Source organism: Octopus sinensis, linkage group LG10, assembly GCF_006345805.1.
Source record: "Octopus sinensis linkage group LG10, ASM634580v1, whole genome shotgun sequence".
Taxonomy (NCBI): Eukaryota; Metazoa; Mollusca; class Cephalopoda; order Octopoda; family Octopodidae; genus Octopus; species Octopus sinensis.
The window spans coordinates 37,594,810-37,602,309 of record NC_043006.1 but is presented as its reverse complement, the minus strand read 5'-3'; the positions used below and the strand labels follow the sequence as shown (position 1 = coordinate 37,602,309).

At 37.5% G+C, this 7,500-nt stretch overlaps 1 long non-coding RNA gene across 1 annotated transcript in view; it reads right to left on the bottom strand.

Annotated features, from left to right (window-relative positions):
• Positions 1-7,500, bottom strand: part of LOC118764963 — a 21,552-nt gene that overhangs the window by 1,467 nt on the left and 12,585 nt on the right. The window contains exon 2 of the long non-coding RNA XR_005000804.1: positions 5,454-5,460. This is a non-coding gene — a long non-coding RNA (uncharacterized LOC118764963). The remainder of the gene's footprint in view (positions 1-5,453; positions 5,461-7,500) is intronic.

The following is a 7,500-nucleotide window of genomic DNA, read 5'->3' as shown; positions in this document are numbered from 1 at the left end:
GACAAGTGAATTTTGGAAGAGCGGCCTTGCAAGTCTACCAGTGAGATGGAAGAGCATTGTAGAAAATGAAGGAGAATAAATTTTAGATTAAAAAAGAACTTGGTTTATCTTAATTTTCAAAAAGAAAAGAAGTATAAAAAATCGCATTATTTACGAGTTGGCCCAATATATATATGTGTGTATGCGTGTATTTGTATCCCATCACCGCTTGACAACCGGTGTTCGTGTGATTACGTCCCCGTAACTTAGGGTTCAGTAAAAGAGGCTGACAGAGTAAGTGATGGGGTCGTTTTATTCCACTAAAAGAAATTCTTCAAAGCGGTGTTCCAGCATGGCTGCAGTCTAATGACTGAAACAAATTAAACGATAAAAGAATTTTATGTATAGGTTATACGCGCGCACACACACACACCACACACCACACACACACACATGTACCTATATATTAGCTGGCATAAATATTTACAAATCAGGAGGAACAAATGCGGTTAGGAAAGAGAGCAAACGAAAGAAAATGAAAAAGAGAGAGGGAGAGGGAGAATGGTTTGGGAAGAGCTAGAGATAGAGACATACTTTGAAGGAGAAAAAGAAAGAGAATGTGAGAGATGGAGGGAGGCAATGAGTGAAACATGACGCAATGGGTGGGAAGGGAAGGCAAGAGATGTGTGTGTGTGCTTACGTGTTTACTTGTCTGAAGAAAGATTGATAGACAAATAGCTTTCTTAGTGAATAATTTATCAGAGGCCATAGAAATACGTCCTTGTATTCTTTTCTATTCTAGGCACAAATTTTTGGGGAGGGAGCCAGTCGATTAGATCGACCTCAGTACGAAACTGGTACTTAACTTATTGACCCCGAAAGGATGAAAGGCAAAGTCGACTTCGGCGGAATTTGAATTCAGAACGTAACGACAAACGAAATACCGCTAAACATTTCGCCCGGCCTGCTAACGTTTCATATTTCTTTATTGCCTGCAAGGAGCTAAACATAGAGGGGACAAACAACGACAGACAAAGGGGTTAAGTCGATTACATCGACCCCAGTGCATAACTGGTACTTAATTTATCTACCCCGAAAAGATGAAAGGCAAAGTCGACCTCGGCGGAATTTGAACTCAGAACGTAACGGCAGACGAAATGCCGCTAAATATTTTACCCGTCGTGCTAACGTTTCTGCCAGCTCGTCGCCTTAAATGCGCCCCTGTATTGCGAGTCAATGAAAGAATTTCTATACCGTCACTTAGTCTGCTAGAAATAGCAACCAAATCTCCTTCCGTTTATCTTACACTCTACTGTCTTGAAATAAAAAGGAAATACACGTGGTATTCAAATTCTGAAAAAAAAATAAAGAAGAAAAGAAAGAAAAAAAAGCGAAGTAAATGAAAATGAGATAAAATGAGAGAGTGAAATATAGGTGCAGATATGGCTGTGTGATCAAGCAACTTGTCTTGATGCCATGTGGTTTCTGGTTCAGTCCCACTGAGCGGCATCTTGGGCAAATGTCTTCTACTATAGTTGCGGGCAGACTAAAGCGTTGTGAGTGAATATAGTGAAGGAAACTGAGTGGAAGCCCGTTAGGCGTGACAGTGTGGTGAGAAGCTTGCTTCCTAACCACATGGTCCTGGCTTCAGTCTCACTGCGTGGCACCGTGGGCCTTGGACAAATGTTTTCTACTACATCCTCGACCCGACCCAAACCTTGTGAGATTTGGTAGACAGACACTTTAAGAAGCTCGTTGTGTATGGATGTGAGTGTGTATGTTTGTGCTTGTCCTCCACCACTGCTTGACAACCGTAACTTAAGAATAAGTACCAAGCTTTAAAAGAATAAGACTTGGGGTCGATTTGTTCGAGTGAAAACACTTCAAGGCGGTGCTCTAGCATAGCCACAGTCCAATGACTGACAAAAAAAAAGTTAATAGCAATAATTGGCCGAAACGGTTTTCATCCTAACCCCTTTTGATTAGCAATGACCAGTGGCTAAACAAAATTAATCTTTTCTACTCTAGGCACAAGGCCCGAAATTTTGGGGGAAGGGGTCAGTCGATTAGATCAACACCAGTACGCAACTGGTACTTAATTTATCGACTCCGAAAGGATGAAAGGCAAAGTCGACCTCGACGGAATTTGAACTCAGAACGTAAAGACAGACGAAATACCGCTAAACATTTCGCGCGGCGTGCTAACGTTTTCTCATTTCTTTACTGCCCACAGGGGGCTACACACAGAGGGGACAAACAAGGACAGACAAGCGGATTAAGTCGATTATATCTACCCCAGTGCGTAACTGGTACTTATTTAATCGACCCCGAAAGGATGAAAGGCAAAGTCGACCTCGGCGGAATTTGAACTCAGAACGTAAAGAAAGACGAAATATCAATTTCTTTACTACCCACAAGGAGCTAAACACAGAGGAGATAAACAAGGACAGACAAACGGATTAAGTAGATTACATCGACTCCAGTGCATAACTGGTACTTAATTTATCGACCCCGAAAAGATGAAAGGCAAAGTCGACCTCGGCAGAATTTGAACTCAGAACGTAACGGCAGACGAAAAACGGCTAAGCATTTCGCCCGGCGTGCTAACGTGTCTGCCAGCTCGCCGCTTTGCTAAACAAAATTATTAACGTACCCATGTGTTTCACGTTAAAATGAACAACCGACTAAGCAGTTCATTTTTTCCTATTTCGGCAAATTCTCCCAAGAGCAACGATTATGACAACAATAAAAGTATTTGCGGCCAAAGCTGCAGTCGTAGCAGCAATAATGATGGTAGTGGCATTTGCATTTATATGGAAATATTTAAAGAATTTGCACCCCTGGGGTATAAAGCGACTTGTCTTAGAATTATGAAAACATTCAAACCAGCTGCAGCAAACACTTTACCAAATTGCACCAGGCTTTCAAACGAATACGCTGTATTATACTAACACACATGACCATTCTGGATTACGAGCTATAGTAGTGACTCAAGGGCTAGACTTTCAACCAATGGATTTATATAATCTGAGACGGAAGTCCAGGCCCTTGGGTCGCAACTGCGGCTGTTCAACCAATAAAAATATCTTCTGTGATTTATATTCCTTGTCTTGAGTTTTGTTTCTCTCATTTTCTGACAACAATCAATCCTATGTGTTTAGTCCTAGAGCATAGTACCTTGAGCATGTATCTTCTATTGGAGCCCCTGGTCGACCAATGCCTTGCGAGTGAATCTGGTCGACGGAAGCCCGTCCTATCTACCTTCCTATGTATGTAGGTATATAAATATATATGCATATGCAAATACATCTCTCTCTCTTTTTTTCTCTCTCTCTCTCGCTCTCTTTCTCTCTCTCTCTCTTTCTCTCTCTCTCTTTCTCTTTCTCTCTCTCTCTCTTTCTCTCTCTCTCTCTTTCTCTTTCTCTCTCTCTCTCTTTCTCTCTCTCTCCCTTTCTCTTTCTCTCTCTCTCTATTAAATGACTTAGAAAAAGTACTGGGGTTGATTTGTTCGACTGTGCCCTTTGAAGCGATGCACCAGCATGGCCGTAATCCAATGACTGAAACAATTAAAGATTATATATATATATATATATATATATATATATATATATATATATATATACATACAGATATATTATACATACATATACACACAAAATATATGCATAGATGGATGGAGGGAGGGAGAAAAGGAGAACGAGAATTATACTTGAGAGAAAATATAAGAAACAGATATACGAAGCCTGAACCAAGTTCGTCCAGAGATGGCAGTAAGACCAGCAGAGAAATATGCGTACTGGCTTAAATTTCCTTCGGCTGGCTACATTAATTATCTGCTTGCTGGCAAAAGCACAAGGGAGAAATTTTGCTTTATCATGATAAATACTTTACGATCCCACACCCCAAATACAATAAATAGAAGAAACAGTAATAAAAAAAGATATAAAGGAACATAATCACAAGAAGAATTAGAGAAAATATAGGACAATGAAATTATGAAAGAAGAAAAACACAAAAAAACGTTATTACAAGCGGATGTTCAAGAAGTTAAGCAGTTTTACCGCCCATATCAAGTTTTAATGAATTATGAATGACTACGTAATTACAAATCTTTAACATGTATTTATTTTAGGCATTAACTTGTGGTCATGCTGGAGCGTTGCTTTCAAAGACTTTTAATTAATTATATTGACCATGATACGCTGCAGCGATCGGGCTTCAATCAACTATCTGAGATATTCGTGTCTTGATTTACAGGCAGGTTAAGGCAAACTGATAAGATATGATTATCGAGGACGGAAATAGCACCCAGAAATAAGTCAAGAACTATCAAAGATTCCTAAAATAGAAATAAGCTGGATATAGGGAATAAAATTAGAAATAATAATAATAATAATTGGAGCATTAATTATAATAAAGGAAAACACGGAAAACTAAATCAGGATTCAAAATTTTATTCACGGTATACACAAAGCAATCACAGGCAACAGGCGCACACGTGACTGTATGGTAAGAAGCTTGCTTCCTAATAACATGGTTCCGGGTTTAGTCCCCTTGAGTGACGCCTTGAGCAAGTGTCTTCTACAACAGTCTCGGGTCGACCAAAGCCTTATGAGTGGATTTGGTTGACGGTAACTGCAAGAAACCCGTCAGATATGTATGTGTGTGTATTTGTGCATGTTCGGGGGGTCAATTCGTTCGATTGCAAAAAATCTTCGAGGCGGTGCTCCAGCATGGCTGCAGTCTAAAGGTTGAAACAAATAAATATAAAAGATACTACGCAAGATTTTTTAAAATTTAACATTACAACTTCCATAGTACTCTCTCTGCCAAGCTCTCACAAAGCACTTTCTGCTAAACCACCACGCGAAAAAAAAAAAAAATAATAAGCACTGGTTGAATTCTGTCGAGGATCATTCGGTTGATGACTTTGAATAAGATATTGGACAGTGCAATTCCTTCAGTTTCGTTCTGAGGTTTCCTGATTTTGGGATTGGTATCAAGTCAGTCTTGGAGCACTGATCTGGACTTCCTTGGTTCTGTCTGGAAGTATATGTAGATATATATATATATATATATTATATATATATATATATATATATATATATATATATATATATTATATATATATATATATATATATAAATGATAAACTTCTGGAAAGTTTTACAGATTTTTACAGTTCCAGTGACGGATTGGACCTGTAGTCTTCGAATTAGCTTTCTCCTTTCCGTAAGCAAGTCGAGGACCTGCGATTCGCTCTGGATCTCATCAAGGGTGTTAATACACTGACGTCTGAGCTGCATTTTCTTCTAGGGAAAGAGACAGAAGTCCGTGTGTGTTAAATCTGGCGAATAGGGTGGGTGCAGAAGCGATATCTTATTGTTTTTGGCGAGAAACTCACTCGTTGACAGGGTGCATTGCCGTCGTGAAGAATCCGATTCTTCACGCTCCACAGATCCGGTCGCTTTCACTGAATGTCTTCCCCAGACGCTTCAAAATGTCGTAGTAGTTTGATGGTCTGGCCTTGGAGGACAAATTCTCGATGCACAATACCACATTTCTGGGCGTGACGCTCGTGGCAGGTCTTCCAGATTGCTCATCGTCTCCTAGGGACTTCTTCCGCTTTTGAAGTGCTTGTGCCACTCAAAACATTGTGTACGACCCACTGCCACATCGCCATAAGTTTACCGAAGCATGCTCAATGTCTCTGTGGCAGACTTCCCAATTTTAATGCAAAATTTCATGTTGGCTCTTTGTTCCTCTCCATGACAAAACCGCAGACTACAAAATACATGTAATCAAAAGAATACAAATTTCACGCAAAAGAATACAAATTTCACGAAATGAACGCAGTATGTCACTCGACACACTGTCTCAAAAAGGTCACTGTTAGCTTTCATTGCGCACACAAGAGTGTGCTGCCAACAGTTGTCGCGCTACAGAACTAATCCGGGAGCTTTTTGATACCACCACCGCGTAAGTATCTATCTATATATGTATATATGCCTCTCTCTCTCTCTCTGTATATATGGTACTGTAGTACTATTGTTGTTCTTGGTTTTGCTATTATGTTGCTAACAATGTGATCTATATATTGTTTTGCTAGTATTAGTGTTATTAATAAGAATAATGATACTGGTAGCATTAGTGGTAATGATAATAGTAATGATGTTAACATTAATGACATTTTGTAAATTAATATAAATTAATATAATGTACTTTTGACTCTGTATATCTGCATTTGAGTATTAATATGTGTATGTTTTCTACATTGTAATATCATAATATTAAGTTGAAAAACTGTAACATTGAATATGGAACATATGTATGTTTATTGATTTATATTATTTTTATTATTATGTATATGTATATATATATATGTATAGGAGTATGAGTATATGCACTCATATGTATGTGTATATGATATATTATGGGTATGTACCCACACTTATATGGTTGTATATTAAATTTGGTTTGTATTTCATAATCTCCGAAGAGACCTTGGGATATTTTTGTAAATGTCTCATTTATAACTACATATTGACCTATCACACATGGCTAATATAAGTAAAATGAGATACCCATATCTGCATGGCCGAAACAGCTGTAAGATGTAGTTTATATTTATATTTATATTTATTTATATTTATTTATATTCTCTTATACATATTGTACTTATTGTATCATATTACTCCTTCATGTACACTGTTTTGTTCTATATTATTATGTTTGACCTTAATGTTCATATGTAGCGGTTTAATAAAGTATGTGATTGGGTATTATCTGGTAGTTGATAATTGATTTAGATGTATTTCTCCATGTTCTTATTTTGTATATATATATATATATATATATATATATATATATATATATATATATATAATTTATATATATATACACACACACACACATATATATATAGGTAAAGTAAAAAGGGACAAAGAAAATGCACACTAGGTATAAAAGTAATGGCTTTTTTAAAAATAAAAACAAAGATATATACATACAAATAATGATTTGAGGTGAAATTAAGAAGTATAAAAATCATTATCATGAGTCAATATAGAAAGTCAAGCCGGTTTCGTCATCGCTGCTCACTGACTTTGAATCAACACCGATTTCCTTTCGACTATCATATTTGCATAAGGTTTAATAGATTGCATGCACACACACACACACACACACACCACATGAATATATATAACCAAAATTTATGAATTATGCATGTATTTATGTATATATGTTCACGCAAACACACAAACACAAACACGCACATCCACAGACAGACACACACACACACATACGTACATACATACACACACACAATACGCGCGCTACGGAACCGCCCAAAAACTAGAAACCAGTAATTAAGTGTTAAGCTAACATAATAAGATTACCAGTGAAAGCAGTGAAGCAATTGCAGAATACGCAATAATACAAATGACAAATGCTCCATAAACCAAGAGAGCATTTTAACCGACTTCAACCATATGAGAATGAAGGACGACTCAAAATAAT